Source organism: Hordeum vulgare, chromosome 1H (assembly GCF_904849725.1).
Source record: "Hordeum vulgare subsp. vulgare chromosome 1H, MorexV3_pseudomolecules_assembly, whole genome shotgun sequence".
Lineage (NCBI taxonomy): Eukaryota > Viridiplantae > Streptophyta > Magnoliopsida > Poales > Poaceae > Hordeum > Hordeum vulgare.
The window spans coordinates 317,337,907-317,354,561 of NC_058518.1; positions in this window are offsets into that span (position 1 = coordinate 317,337,907).

The following is a 16,655-nucleotide window of genomic DNA, read 5'->3' on the forward strand; positions in this document are numbered from 1 at the left end:
GAAGAAGAAAGAGGAGGAAGAGGAGAAGAAGAAAGAGGAGGAGGAGAAAGAGGAGGAGAAGAAGAAGAAGAAAGAGGAGGAGGAGAAGAAGAAGAAAGAGTAGGAGGAGGAGAAAGAGGAGGAAGAGAAGAAGAAGAAAGAGGAGGAGAAGAAAGAGGAGGAAGAGAAGAAGAAGAAAGAGGAGGAAGAGGAGAAAGAGGAGGAGGAGAAGAAGAAGAAAGAGGAGGAAGAGGAGAAGAAGAAGATATGAAGAAGAAGAAGGAGGAGGAGGAGGAGGAGGAGGAGAAGGATAGGCCTTCTCCTCCTCCTCCTTCTCCTCCTCCTCCTCCCTTCTCCTCCTCCTCCTCCTCCTCCTCCTCCTCCTCCTCCTCCTTCTTCTCTTCTTCTTCATCTCTTCTTCTTCTTTCTTTTCATTTTGCCTATTTCTTCTCCTCTTCTCCTCTTGTTGGAGCTAAATTACCTAATTATGTCTTTTTTGAGCTAAATATTCCAATTATGTCCTTTTAGAGGAAAAGAAGCTAAGTATATAATATTCATGAGCTAACCAAGGTTCTTATGCCATTTTGAGCTTATTATGGTATTTTGGAGCTAAATGGGCTAACTATGTCATTGTTGGGTTAATTAAAGCAAGGATAATATGAAAGAGGAGAAGAAAGAGGAGGAGGATGAGGAGAAGAAGAATAAATCAAGAAGAAGGAGGAGGAGGAGGAGAAGGAGGAGGAGGAGAAGGATAGAAGGTCCTTGGCCTTCTCCTCCTCCTCCTCCTCCTCCTCCTCCTCCTTCTCCTTCTCCTCTTCTTCTTCATCTCTTCTTCTTCTTTCTAATCTTTTCTAATGTTTCTAATCTTGGTTAGCTCATGGCATATTTTCTAATGTTTCTAATGTTTTATTATGGCATATTTTCTAATGTTTCTAATCTTCAAGTGCATCGCATTCATCTTGATCAGGTGATCGTCACGCACCTCGGCAACATCCAACTCCAATATCATCTTCTCCTCATCAAGGCTTTTACGGACCTTCGACAACTTATATATAAGCTAATAATAGATCTTTTGCGTCTTTCGATATGCGAAGAGAAGTAAGAAGGTTTACTATTGGGATAACGAAGATATGACCATATTTCTGATCAATTCAACAGACGAGATCGGATAGTAGAATAGAGAGAAGGATCTTCTACTTTCTGAAAATGATAGAGAGTCAGGAGAGGGTCTATGTTAATAGTGCTCTTTAGATAGGGAGAGGAAATACGTAACTAGACCGTGAAAATAATATAATCTTTTACCGCTACATCCCCTGGAGAAGAAAACTCGGCAAAGGATATTCCTATCCTTTCTCTAGTTGAAGTCTAATCTGGATATTTCCTAACATGCTTGACTTCGAGTTCTTGGAGTGACAACTTTCTTTGTACACAAGGGTCCCTTACTTTATTACTTTTACACTTCATTGATCTGAAAGAAGTGACAGAAGAAAGCTACATGCATATACCCCTGCCCTGGGGGAACAAGTGCCACCTGAACAGTTATATTCTAAATCGTTAAGCCTTGCAACCCTTTCTTTTGTATCAGACCTTTCCCGATTTCCTTACTTTCCTTGTTCACTCAAACTTCAAAAATTCCTTCCATGAATCTAGGGACGGAAAACCACCTGTGACTTCGCCAAGTCTCCCTTTCTTTGGTCGAAGGCCTCAGGTCAAGATCCTTTTTCCTATCTATTGAAAATGCATAGAGAGATGCTTCTTCCTCTTCAAGTTGGAAGTGTAAGAAGAAATGCGGTAAATAGGAGTTCCATCTACCACGCACTCGACCCACACTCCAGCTAACTTCAGCATCCATACTCAGCTATGAGGAAGGTACCGGGGACAGTATGAACACACACGTACTTGGTTGACTTGACGTCCCGTCTCACAACCGTGTAAGATCTAATAAACAAACAACTTGCTTGCCCAATCCCTATTGAGAGGATTTCTTGAGCTTGAACTTCCTTTTGTAGCTCCGCACAAAAGGACTTCTTTTCATCCACAATGAAGCTTATACCACCACTTGGTGAGTAAGGCCTGATTTCGTCCCGTCCATAGCACTTCAGAAGTCACTTTGGCGTGGCGCTGCTGGATACTTCTGTTCAATAGGAATAGGAGGAAAAAAAGCTATTGATGAGCATCTATTGGAGTCGATCATTTCCAAGATCTAATTCTAGTTTCTTATTATGTAGTTGAAACACCTCACAATCTTCAGTTCTACGCTTACGCTTAAGGGATGAAATGTTCTTGGTGGATGCAGGACCTAGTACTACAAAAATTTGCATGCAAGATGAGCTTACATGAGTGCCAATCAAGGGAGCCACCAGGCTTGAGAATAAGGTGGTATCAAAGAATTAGTGGCTGGTGAATGACTCATCAAAAAGCGGATTTCTGAGAGGTTCTTTATCGATCTAGTGGCCAATGAATCACTTATCAAAGAGCAAGCAGCCGCCAGGTTTAATGATTTTGTGGACCCAGGATGTACGGCTGGTGAACCGCGTCTTCTTCCACAAAGATTCAGACAAAACCGAGCTTGGATAGAGAGCAGTTATTTGTAGTGACTGGTGTATTGGTTAGAGATGCAAGGAGAGACTCGGTTATGGTGTGGTAAAGATCTTGCTCCAATTCTCGGATTCAGGTAGAAAGTAAGAGCAGTAGCATATTCGTAGGAGAGATTTTTTACTTGAAATTACTAGTCCTGGTAGTTGGAAAAAAGCTCTAAATACAGATTTAAAGCATCAATATAGGTAGTCCAATCAATATATTTCCCTTTTTCCAGTCTCTGATGGGATGATTGCCGCTTGTGTGAATTTTATTGTTGTGGGTCCCGTGTGTGCTCGAATAATATTATTTTAGGATTTGATTTAGTTGAATTTCTTGACTCCGCGGTGCTGGTTATCGAGTTTATGGCGCCGCCGACCATCCAAAAAGTCAAAGATGGCGCCGGCATTTACTTATTATGGTCTCTTCTAATAGTGGTCCCTTGGTATTCAGGTTGTAAAATCCTCATAGGAACGTCGATTGTTATACCTTGTTTTTGTAATGGTCTATCTTATTTAAAAAGCCGAAAGATAAACAAGCTCTTGGAACCGAAGGTATGTCTGAACATTCTGGGCAGGTCGCAAGAAGCCGCTTTTAGAAGGTTTGGAGCAACCGCAATTTTTCACCATATTACCCGCTTCCAATTTTTCACCATGACACCGTGGGACCGCTTTCGCGAGCTCTGCCTTCTCCGGTTTGGCCCCCCCATCCGTGGCAGCCGACTGGCAGCCCTCGGCCGCTTATCGTTTACCTCAACGGTCCAGGACTACGCCGACCGATTCCAAACCCTGGCATGCCACGCGCCAGGCATATCCGGGACTTCGACGCCCTCACGATGACATTCTAGCGGCTGGGACGCCAAATTGGCCTTGGCCTCCTCCTCCTCCTCCTCCTCTTTATGTCTTTTTTTGAGCTAAATTACCTAATTATGTCTTTTTTCAGCTAAATTACCTAATTATGTCTTCTTGGAGCTAAATTGGCTAATTATCTCATTTTAGAGGAAAACAAGCTAAGTTTGGAGGAGAAACTTACCGTAGTGGTCATCAAGGAGGAGAAACACCACGGTTGCTCGCGCCGGCTTCGTTTGGAGACGGTTGCCCTGGAGAAGGGTCGTGCGATGCCGCTCGGGAGTTATTCTGCAGAAAAGATATTTTGCAGTGTCTCAGTTAGCATGATGACACTCAATTATTAATACTAGTTTATAATGAAACTCACCGTGCCAATCGAAGAGAAGACGGGCATCGGCGGAGGGACTTGACCGCTCTTCTCGCACAGACCCTGAAGAATGGGTCGTATTAGTTAGTATTGAAACAGACATTACACACATGATTTGGCTAATGTGAAAAAACATACCACAAAAAGCTCGTACAGGGCCCGTTGACCCGCCTCATTCCGGGCCCTCTCCTCCTCAAGCAATCGTGCCGTGCTCTGGTCCCTCTCATCAAGAGCAGCCTGAAGAGCAGCCTGGCTTGCCAATCTCTCTTTCTCAAGAGCAGCCTGGTTTGCCGCTCTCTCTTTCTGAAGAGCAGCATGAAAAACCATTCCTCGTTACCACAGTAATGATCTATGGTGACACACATAATGAAATGGATGAAAGTGTTCTTAGTCCGTACAACTAACCTCGATGGCAAGTTCGACTAGCCGTGGACGACGCGTTATCTTAGGACAGTTGCTCGACTGGCGCGCCTTGATCTTCTGAAGAGTGAGTGGACAACGTATTATCCCATCTCCAATGGCTATCGAGCCATGGGGCCTCCCGCCACCAGATATCATCACCAGCTCTGGATCCAAAGGTTCCTGGCTAGGGTTAAAGTCATCCCCTTTCGTAGCCTTCCCCGCATCCCTGTATGCCACGAGCTTCTGGTGGGATGATATGTTGGTGAAGTTACTGGGATCATGCAGGTCAGACTCAGAGAATGCCTTCGCATTCTTGTACGAGGCAGTATGGGCCATGCCATAAACGTCGTACAAGTGTGGCATCTCAGTCTTATTGTGATGCGCCTAAAAGAGAGGAACAAAATATTAGCATAAGAATGAATTGCATGAATCATGAAGCAAATCACATACCCAGTTTCGTCCAAACTGAAGTAAGTTGGCGCTGCCTTGATGGTGTGGCACACCAACCATTTGGCTACGCCGATCCTTCGCATTATCGTGGACGGCTCGCCAGCTGCCTGTGCACCACTCATCAACCAACGCCTCCCAACAATCCATCTTATCCGCACACCATCTCGGGGGCACCTGTAAGTTATTAGAAAGAATTTTCAGCGCTACGCCTATGAATGAAATCAAGAAAACTACGTAGAAGGACTTAAGAATAGGTAATTACCTTCATGTATTGCTCCTTCTTCAGAAACTTTCCGCGGCAATCCTTCTTCTCCTTCTTAATACCACGTGTGACGTAGTAATCTGGAAGAGCCTGCGGCCAAGCCTCATGGCGCAAGTTCTGTAGTAACCGCCTACACTCGACCTCGAGAACCCTGGCCGCCGCCTCCTCATATCCATCCTCACACCTATAGAAGGTCTGCAATCAAACGTGAAAACACCGATTAGTACAATAATGAGGTATATGTTTAATTTTAGATTCTGTAAAAGGATAATTTACCCAAAAGCTCCTGATCACCATCTCGGCCCTCATGTGGCACAAGACACCATCTATTATCTCCTCCGGCGGGGCCTGCGCAGCCTGGTAGTGCTCCCAGGTAAATCCTAGTGTAGGAACCTCACCCTCACCAGGCAACGTGACAAACCCCGGGAAATTTGTCCGGTAAAGCACACCAAGGACGGAGTTCGGCCTGCGGACTCCAAGAGGGTGTACCCATCCCCTGCAGTATGATAAGGTCAGCGCATTAGATATTTGAACAAACTTGAAGGCAAAAGCTAAAAAAAGGGTAAATGTACTTACCTATCTCCTTCAGGTTTTATCACCGGCCTCTTCTCGCGGGTAGCTGGGGCAACCGGGAGACGTGTACTACCACACTTGTACACGGTAGCCGGGGCCCCGTCCACCTGCACATCGCCCTCGCTACCCGTAAGCTCATCCCCGCCATCCCCGCACCCTGAGCCACCCGGACCCTCGGTCCAATCCGGCAACTCGGTACGATCCGGCCAAGGCTCCCATCCCGACCTCTCCACGTCGGGTGAAGCCTCCGGAACCGTAGTCTCCTCCGGCTGCTCCTGGGCCGAATGCACCTCGACCCGAGGCTGCTCCTGGACCGGAGTCTCATGGGACGAATGCCCGTGAACACTAGGCTCCTGGACCGGAGTCCCTGTAGCCTCCTCCGCAAACGGGTCGACCATACTAATCCTATGCTCGGGTGAATGAGCTGGTGGTGGTGGCGAGGACGGCTCAACAGTCCTCCTGGATCTTCCGCGGCCACCACCTCTCCCTGTACCTGTCCCCTTCTTCCCTACCCGACCAGCACCTCTACCAGCGGGCAATGCCGCCGACGAAGAAGAACCCTCGGCTGGTGTCGAAAGACTGTCTGCCAAGGCTCTACGGAGAGATAGGGGTGGAAGGGAAGTACGACCCCTCGTGCAGGGCGCCTGGGAAGAACCCGTCGAGCGCTCTGGACCCGCGCCCACCATCTTTCAACACCTGCCATGATAAAGATTAAAAGAAATTAGTACAACATAAAAAAATTGAATGACTGACATGAATAATAATATGTACATGAATATTAAAATATATAGATATTATCTTCTGTTGCCCGGCTCTCCAAGGAGCCGGAACCCTAGCCTCCGCCGCACCTAACCCTAGCCGCGACGGCGCCATCTCACCGGCGCGTCCGCTCCAGCCCTCGCTCCCCTCCTCCCTGCCCTTACAACCTACGCCGGAGGCCCGGTAGGAACCCTAGTCCTACCAATTTGGTATCCAGAGATTCCAGGCTGATCATGTCGCTCCCTCCACCACCGCCGCCGCTCAACACCACCACCGCCCCACTGCCGCAAACCACCACCACCGCCCCGCTGGGACCCAACCCCCGCCGCCGAGCGTCGCCCCCACTACCTACGGGCCGCAGTCGCTGCCGTGGGCCACCCCGGCCTTCCAGCCACTCCACGGAGGGGCGCCGCCACTGCCGCCGCAGCTGCTGCTGCAGCACTACCACGCCGCGGGCACTCCCTGGCCGGTGTGGCCGGCCACCACCGCGCCGCTGGGGGGGCTGCCCCAACAGTCGCTACCGGCCACCACGGCGCAGGCGTCGGGGGTCGGGGTAGGGGGTCGGGGGTCGAGGGTGAGTGTTGTCGGGGGTCGGGGGTCGGGGGTCGGGGGTCGAGGTTACCTATAAAACTTTCTAGGTTACCTATAAAACTTTCTAGGTTACCTATAAAACTTTCCAGGTTACCTATACTACTTTATAAAACTTTCCAGGTTCCATAAAAAAATATTTCATGCCGTGGTCTCGTCGAGATGTCATGTCGGGGCATCGTGTCGGGGTTTCGGGGCATCGTGTCGGGTGTCAGGGGTGTCGTCGAGATGTCGTGTCGGGGCGTCGTGTCGGGGTTTCGGGGCATCGTGACGGGTGTCAGGGGTGTCGTCGAGATGTTGTGTCGATGCGACAACTACTATTGCGAGCTGTTGTAATATCCTCAACGTTGTAGCTAGTGCAAGCATAGGCGGCGACCGGAGGGCTCTACACGGTCAACTACAAACCTAACAACTAACCTAACACACAGTAGGTAATTAACAACTAACCTAACAACTAACCGAGCTCGAGGGGTAATACCACTAACAACTAACCTAATTACCAATAACAACTAACAACTAACCTAACTAACCTAACTAACAATAGGTAATTAACAACTAACCTAACTAACCTAATTAATGAATTAAACGAAAAAAGGAAAAAGGACTCACCGAGGAGGAGGAGGGCCGCAGGAGGGGGGGGTGCAGGGCGGCGGTGGGGTGTGTAGGTGGGGAGGTGGGGGGGGAGGCGGCGGCGGTGGGGCGGCGGCGGCGGTGGGGCGGCGGCGGCGCTGGGGGCGCAGGGAGGAGGAGGAGGCCCGCAGGGGGGGTTGCAGGGCGGCGGTGGGGAGGTGCGGGGGAGGCGGCGGTGGTGGGGCGGCGGCAGCGATGGGGCGGCGGCGGCGGCGGGGCGGCGGCGGCGCTGGGGGCGCAGGGAGGAGGAGGAGGCCCGCAGGGGGGGCGCAGGGCGTGCGTGGGAGAGAGAGAGAGCGCGTGGGAGAGAGAGAGTGCGTGGGAGAGAGGAGAGAGGTAGGCGCGCGACGCCGTTAACTTTTCGGGGGTCCATCTCCTTTGCCGTCTGCCACTGATCCCCTTTGCCGTCTTCCACGGACGGCAAAGCTACTCAGGCAGACGGCAAAGGGGTGGGTGGGGCCGGGGTGGGATGGGGAGAGAGGAGGGGTGGGGTGGGACAGCTTTGCCGTCGGCCATCCCTACCTTTTCCGTCTGTCAACAGATGGCAAAGAGGTGGCTGATGGCAAATATTTATTTTGCCATCAGCCTCCTCTTTACCGTCTATTTTTTGCCAACACACGGTAAAGAGGTTCTTCGCCGTCTGCTGGCTGACGGCAAAGATTTGGCGGACGGCAAATATAGGAATTCCAGTAGTGCCACTTGGAGGAGGACTCCTCCTCCTCTTGGGCCTGGCCGTCCAACCCTAGGGAAAACCCTAGGGCGTCACCCCTAATCCCTCCTTCCTATATATAGTAAAGGGGAGTGAGGACAAAAACACCTCAATCCAAGGCAAAGCCCCCTGTCCCTCCCTTTAGTTCATTTCCCCTCTAGATAGGTTTGGCAGTGCACAACGTAGCTCTGCCGGATCAGCTCCACCACCACCACAACGCTGTTGTGCTATTGGAGAACTCAGCTACCTGTATGTCCCCTCTTGGTGGATCAAGAAGGTGGAGATCTTTATCGAGCTGTACGTGTGCTGAACACGGAGGTGTCTTCCGTTCAGCACTAGATTGGGATGGATCGTGATGGGAACGCGGGACGGATCGTGATGGGATCGCGGGACAGACTGCAGTTTGGATCATGAAGATGTTCGACTACATCAACCACGTTTATATATGCTTCCGCTTAGTTATCTACAAGGGTATGTGGATCCAACCTCTCCTCTCGTAGATGCTCATCACCATGGATAGATTTTGTGTGTGCATAGGAAATTTGTTTCTTTCCCGTGCAAATTTCTGCAACATGATCCCCCTCAGGATGAAGCTAAATTTGTCTATCATGAGCCTATGCTTCTTGATCATTTGAAACAGGTGCTAATGGAGGAGTTGGTTGAAGGTCAAGCTGCTAGAACCACCTTTCTGGTGAACGAAATTATGTATGTGCCAAGGACAGTATATCACATCATGGCCAAGACCCACAGTCCTATGAAAGGCCACAATTCAAATGATGATGAGATTGCTGGAATCATGAAAAATCTATTGTTTTATAACATACACGGGATTACCATCAACATATAAGATTTCTTACTGAGGACTTTTTCCATAATTTTGCACTTTCCTTTTGACTTAAACCTTACGCCCCATGGCTCATGAGATTCATCAAAACAGGGTCTTCAATCAACCACCAGGTTGACTTTCAGAATCATCTCAGTTATATGCCTCGAGTTGGAATTCTTCAAAGTACTATTTCTTTTGTTCCTAGAAAAGGCAATACTATTACTAAAGAAGCCACTCGCCCGCTTGATGGTCATTTTCGTCAAGCAACTTAATAGTCTACCAATGATGAATGTGCCTCACAAGACATAACTGCCAAGACTTCAACTCCAACTCCTCAATGTTCTGTTCCTCGTGTGATAATTGATTGTGAGCTTCTCATTAGTCTTCATTAGAAGGTTGATCACAATCACAACTTGGTTAGGTGTCAACTTGTATCCATTCCTGCAAACATGAGAGTGACCTAAAACACAGTGAGGAAAGAGCACTATTATGCTAATGAAATATTTGATTATAGCTGGGCCATTGTTTCACTCCTGTAGAGAAATGATGTGACAGCGTGAGACCTACGTTCTAGAAGCTTCCCCCTTTATTCCGTTTTCGTCGTGTGTATTATTTTTTTATCGCATCACCATCGTATCATTCGCATCATCAGCATTGCATCGGCATCCCGTTGCCGCCAGTTTTCAAAACTTGCATCCGTTATTAGTTGCCGGTTCTCTCTTTGTTCGTCGTTGCCCGTTCTGAGCCCGACCACACACGCATGCGCCGCGGCATCGTTTGAATCCTGTTTCTGAAAATGTGTGTAAAACTTCCTCTGATTGGGTTGAAACTTGACGTGCGGTCTTATTTAGACATAGGTAGGTCGCCTATCAAATTTCGTCGCAATCGGAGTCCGTCTGGTACCCGAACGGTCGACCGTAGCAGCACCATATTCGGTCTATCGTCGGACGTTTTATCGATGTTTTAAAATAGTTGTCGGGTGCCCGTTTTCCCTCTCATCTCCGTCTAACCTACTTTACACAGCGACTTACCCGTCCCCGCGTGCGAAACCGTCTGATTTAGATCGTGCGGTTGAAACCAGACCGAAATTCTGCTATACCTAGCCCCCCATTGTTATAAATAGGACCCCATGCCATTTTTAGCACACCCCCTCTCTCCCTCGAAATCCGTGCCCCCCCATCAAACCCTAGCCGCCACCTCTCTCTCTCCTCCCTCCCTCCCTCCTAAGCGTCGCCGGGCCCGTCGAGCCCGCAACTCGCCCGCCGAGCCCATCTGGCGAGCCACCGCCCGAGCCGGTTCGCCTCCCCAGCCGCCGCTCGGCCAGCTCGCCCCGAGCTCCTTCCTGCCGAGCTCCTCGCGCCGCCGCCTTCCACTGGCCGAAGCGCCACCGCCGGTGTTGGGGAACGTCGCATGGGAAACAAAAAATTTCCTACGCGCACGAAGACCTATCATGGTGATGTCCATCTACGAGAGGGGATGAGTGATCTACGTACCCTTGTAGATCATACAACAGAAGCGTTAGTGAAAGCGGTTGATGTAGTGGAAGGTCCTCACGTCCCTTGATCGGCCCCGCGAACAATCCCGCGATCAGTCCCATGATCTAGTACCGAACGGACGGCACCTCCGCGTTCAGCACACGTACAACTCGATGATGATCTCGGCCTTCTTGATCCAGCAAGAGAGACGGAGAGGTAGAAGAGTTCTCCGGCAGCGTGACGGCGCTCCGGAGGTTGGTGATGACCTTGTCTCAGCAGGGCTCCGCCCGAGCTCCGCAGAAACGCGATCTAGAGGAAAAACCGTGGAGGTATGTGGTCGGCCTGCCGTGGAAAAGTCGTCTCAAATGAGCCCCAATACCTCCGTATATATAGGTGGGAGGGAGGGGACCTTGCCCCCAACGGGGTCGGCCGAGTCCAAGGGGGGAAGGCTCCCCTCCCCAAACCGAGTTGGACTTGGTTTGGTGGGTGGGTGTCCTTCCCTTCCTTCCCACCTCCATTTTTTTTTCTTTCTCTTTGATTTTTCTTTGTATGGCGCATAGGGCCCTTTTGGGCTGTCCCACCAGCCCACTAAGGGCTGGTGCGCCACCCTTATGGCCTATGGGCTTCGCCGGGGTGGGTTGCCCCCCCCCCCCGGTGAACTCCCGGAACCCATTCGTCATTCCCGGTACATTCCCGGTAACTCCGAAAACCTTCCGGGAATCAAATGAGGTCATCCTATATATCAATCTTCTTTTCCGGACTATTATGGAAACCCTCGTGACGTCCGTGATCTCATCCGGGACTCCGAACAACATTCGGTAACCAACCATATAACTCAAATACGCATAAAACGACGTCCAACCTTAAGTGTGCAGACCCTGCGGGTTCGAGAACTATGTAGACATGACCCGAGAGACTCCTCGGTCAATATCCAATAGCGGGACCTGGATGCCCATACTGGATCCTACATATTCTACGAAGATCTTATCGTTTGAACCTCAGTGCCAAGGATTCATATAATCCCGTATGTCATTCCCTTTGTCCTTCGGTATGTTACTTGCCCGAGATTCGATCGTCAGTATCCGTATACCTATTTCAATCTCGTTTACCGGCAAGTCTCTTTACTCGTTTCGTAATACAAGATCCCGCAACTTACACTAAGTTACATTTCTTGCAAGGCTTGTGTGTGATGTTGTATTACCGAGTGGGCCCCGAGATACCTCTCGGTCACACGGAGTGACAAATCCCAGTCTTGATCCATACTAACTCAACTAACACCTTCGGAGATACCTGTAGAGCATCTTTATAGTCACCCAGTTACGTTGTGATGTTTGATACACAAAAAGCATTCCTCCGGTGTCAGTGAGTTATATGATCTCATGGTCATAGGAATAAATACTTGACACGCAGAAAACAGTAGCAAGAAAATGACACGATCAACATGCTACGTCTATTAGTTTGGGTCTAGTCCATCACGTGATTCTCCTAATGACGTGATCCAGTTATCAAGCAACAACACCTTGTTCATAATCAGAAGACACTGACTATCTTTGATCAACTGGCTTCTCAACTAGAGGCTTGCTAGGGACGGTGTTTTGTCTATGTATCCACACATGTAAATGAGTCTTCATTCAATACAATTATAGCATGGATAATAAACGATTATCTTGATACAGGAATTATAATAATAACTATATTTATTATTGCCTCTAGGGCATAATTCCAACAGCCGGTGCACACAACCGTGCAGCTCCACCGGCCGCAACCCTGCCACCGGAGTGCGCCGCCGCCGAGAGCCTCCGCAAGTCACGTGCCGCCGCTGCGTCCTCCCCGCGATCTGGATTGGGGATCCAGATCCCGCGAGCCCCGTTAACCGCACTGCTATGGGCCATGGCAGTGCCTCCCTCGAGCCGGCCCAGCTCGGCAGCCCAAGCCGCCTACCCTCTGCTCCGCCAGTAGCTAGAGGCAATGATAAATAAGTTATTATTATAATTTTTCTATGAAGATAATCGTTTATTATCCATGCTATAATTCTATTGAATGAAGACTTAGATACATGTGTGGATACATAGACAAAACACTGTCCCTAGCAAGCCTCTAGTTGGCTAGCCAGTTGATCAAGGATAGTCAGGGTCTACTTACTATGTACAAGGTGTTGTTGGTTGATAACTGGATCACATCATTGGGTGAATCATGTGATGGACTAGACCCAAACTAATAGACGTAGCATGTTGATCGTGTCATTTTGTTGCTACTGCTTTCTGCATGTCAAGTATTTATTCCTATGACCATGAGATCATATAACTCACTGACGCCGGAGGAATGCTTTGTGTGTATTAAACGTCACAACGTAAATGGGTGACTATAAAGATACTCTACTGGTATCTTTGAAGGTGTCCGTTGAGTTAGTATGGATCAAGACTAGGATTTGTCACTCCGTGTGACGGAGAGGTATCTCGGGGCCCACTCGGTAATACAACATCACACACAAGCCTTGCAAGCAATGTGACTTATTGTAAGTCATGGGATCTTGTATTACAGAACGAGTAAAGAGACTTGCCGGTAACCGAGATTGAACGGGAATGACATACGGGATTATATGAATCATTGGCACTGAGGTTCAAACCATAAGATCTTTGTAGAATATGTAGGATCCAATATGGGCATCCAGGTCCCGCTATTGGATATTGACCGAGGAGTCCCTCGGGTCATGTCTACATAGTTCTCGAACCCGCTGGGTCTGCACACTTAAGGTTCGGCATTGTTTTATGCGTATTTGAGTTATATGGTTGGTTACCGAATGTTGTTCGGAGTCCCAAATGAGATCACGGACATCACGAGGGTTTCCGGAATGGTCCGGATACGAAGATTGATATATAAGATGATCTCATTTGATTACCGAAAAGTTTTCGTCATTACCGGGAATGTACCGGGAGTGACGAATGGGTTCCGGATGTTCACCGAGGGGGGGCAGCCCACCCCGGGGAAGCCCATAGACCTTAGGGGTGCCGCACCAGCCCTTAGTGGGCTGGTGGGAAAGCCCAAGAAGGCCCCTGCGCAGGAGAGAAAGAAAATCAAATAGAAAAAAAGGGGAAGTGGGAAAATAGAGAAGGACTCCACCTTCCAATCCTAGTTGGACTAGGATTGGAGGAGGAATCCTCCTCCCCCCACTTCGGCCGACCCCTTGGGGCTCCTTGAGCCTCAAGGCAAGGTCGCTCCCCTCCCTCCTATATATACTGAGGTATTAGGGCTGATTTGAGATAACTTTGCCACGGCAGCCCGACCATATAGCTCCACGGTTTTTCCTCTACATCGCGTTTCTGCGGAGCTCGGGCGGAGCTCTGCTGAGATAAGATCACCACCAACCTTCGGAGCACCGTCACGCTGCCGGAGAACTCATCTACCTCTCCGTCTCTCTTGCTGGATCAAGAAGGCTGAGATCATCATCGAGCTGTATGTGTACTGAACGCGGAGGTGCCGTCCGTTCGGCACTAGATCGGAGCGGATCGTGGGATGGATCGTGGGACGGTTCGCGGGTCGGATCGAGGGACGTGAGGACGTTCCACTACATCAACCGCGTTTATTAACACTTCCTGCTGTGCGATCTACAAGGGTACGTAGATCTGAAATTCCCCTCGTAGATGGACATCACCATGATAGGTCTTCGTGCGCGTAGGAATTTTTTTTGTTTCCCATGCAACGTTCCCCAAAGTGGCATCGTGAGCTAGGTTCATGCGTAGATGTCATCTCGAGTAGAACACAAAATTTGGTGGGCGGTGATGTGCGATTTGCTGCCCTCCTTAGTCTTTTCTTGATTCCGTGGTATTGTTGGATCGAAGCGGCTCGGACCGACATTACTCGTACGCTTACGAGAGACTAGTTTCATCGCTACGAGTAACCCCGTTGCTCAAAGATGACTGGTGAGTGTCGGTTTCTCCAACTTTAGTTGAATCGGATATGACCGAGGAGGTCCTTGGATGAGGTTAAATAACAATTCATATATCTCCGTTGTGGTGTTTGCGTAAGTAAGATGCGATCCTACAAGATACCCATGGTCACCACGTAAAACATGCAACAACAATTAGAGGACGTCTAACTTGTTTTTGCAGGGTATGCTTGTGATGTGATATGGCCGATGATGTGATGTGATATATTGGATGTATGATATGATCATGTTGTAATAGTTAATATCGACTTGCACGTCGATGGAACGGCAACCGGCATGAGCCATAGGGTTGTCTTTAAACTAATGTTTGTGCTTGCAGATGCGTTTACTATGTTGCTAGGATGTAGCTTTAGTAGTAATAGCATGAGTAGCACGACAACCCCGATGGCGACACGTTGATGGAGATCATGGTGTGGAGCCGGTGACAGAAGATCGTGCCGGTTCTTTGGTGATGGAGATCAAGAAGCACGTGATGATGGCCATATCATGTCACTTATGAATTGCATGTGATGTTAATCCTTTTATGCACCTTATTTTTCTTAGAACGACGGTAGCATTATGAGGTGATATCTCACTAAAATTTCAAGACTAAATTGTGTTCTCCCCGACTACGCACCGTTGCTACAGTTCGTCGTTTCGAGACACCAAATGATGATCGGGTGTGATAGACTCAACGTTCACATACAACGGGTGCAAAACAGTTGCACACGCGGAACACTCGGGTTAAGCTTGACGAGCCTAGCATGTGCAGACATGGCCTCGGAACACATGAGACCGAAAGGTCGATCAGGAATCATATAGTTGATATGATTAGCATAGGGATGCTTACCACTGAAACTATCCTCAACTCACGTGATGATCGGACTTGAGCTAGTGGAATTGGATCATGAACCACTCAAATGACTAGAGAGATGTATTTTTAAGTGGGAGTTTAGAAAGTAATTTGACTAGTTAAACACTAATTATCTTGAACATAGTCTAAGTCCACTTTGAATATATTTGTGTTGTAGATCAATGGCTCACGCGACAGTCACCCTGAATTTTAATACGTTCCTAGAGAAAGCTAAGTTGAAAGATGATGGAAGCAACTTTGCAGATTGGGCTCGTAATCTTAAGTTGCTCCTGCAAGCTGGGAAGAAGGATTATGTCCTTAATGCTGCGCTAGGAGATGAACCACCCGCTACGGCTGACCAAGATGTTAAGAACACTTGGTTAACACGTAAGGAGGACTACTTAGTAGTTCAATGTGCAGTCTTGTATGGCTTAGAGCCGGGACTTCAACGTCACTTTGAGCATCATGGAGCATATGAGATGTTCCAGGAGTTGAAGTTTATCTTTCAGAAGTACGCCCGGATCGAGAGGTATGAAGTTTATCTTTCAGAATGTACAGGAAGTGACGAATGGGTTCCAGATGTTCACCGGGGGGTGGCAGCCCACCCCAGGGAAGCCCATTGGCCTTAGGGGTTCCGCACCAGCCCTTAGTGGGCTCGTGGGCAAGACCAAGAAGGCCCGTGCGCAGGAGAGAAAGAAAATCAAAGAGAAAAAAGGGGAAGTGGGAAAATAGGGAAGGACTCCACCTTCCAATCCTAGTTGGACTAGGATTGGAGGAGGAATCCTCCTCCCCCCACATCGGCCGACCCCTTGGGGCTCCTTGAGCCTCAAGGCAAGATCCCTCCCCTCCCTCCTATATATACTGAGGTATTAGTGCTGATTTGAGACAACTTTGCCACGGCAGCCGGACCACATACCTCCACGGTTTTTCCTCTAGATCGCGTTTCTGCGGAGCCCGGGCGGAGCCGTGCTGAGATAAGATCACCACCAACCTCTGGAGCGCCGTCACGCTGCCGGAGAACTCATCTACCTCTCCATCTCTTTTGCTGGATCAAGAAGGCCGAGATCATCGTCGAGCTGTACGTGTGCTGAACGAGGAGGTGCCGTCCGTTCGGCACTAGATCGGAGCGGATCGTGGGACGGATCGCGGGACGGTTCGTGGGACGGTTCGCGGCGGATCGAGGGACGTGAGGACGTTCCACTGCATCAACCACGTTTATTAACGCTTCCTGCTGTGCAATCTACAAGGGTACGTAGATCTGAAATCCCCCTCGTAGAAGGACATCACCATGATAGATCTTCGTGCGCGTAGGAAATTTTTTTGTTTCCCAAGCAACGTTCCCCAACACAGGCCGCGTCCTCTCCAAGGCCCAAGGTGAGCCTCGAGACCCCTCTATCCCTTGCCCAGGCGTATAATAGCTAAGTTGCGCCGT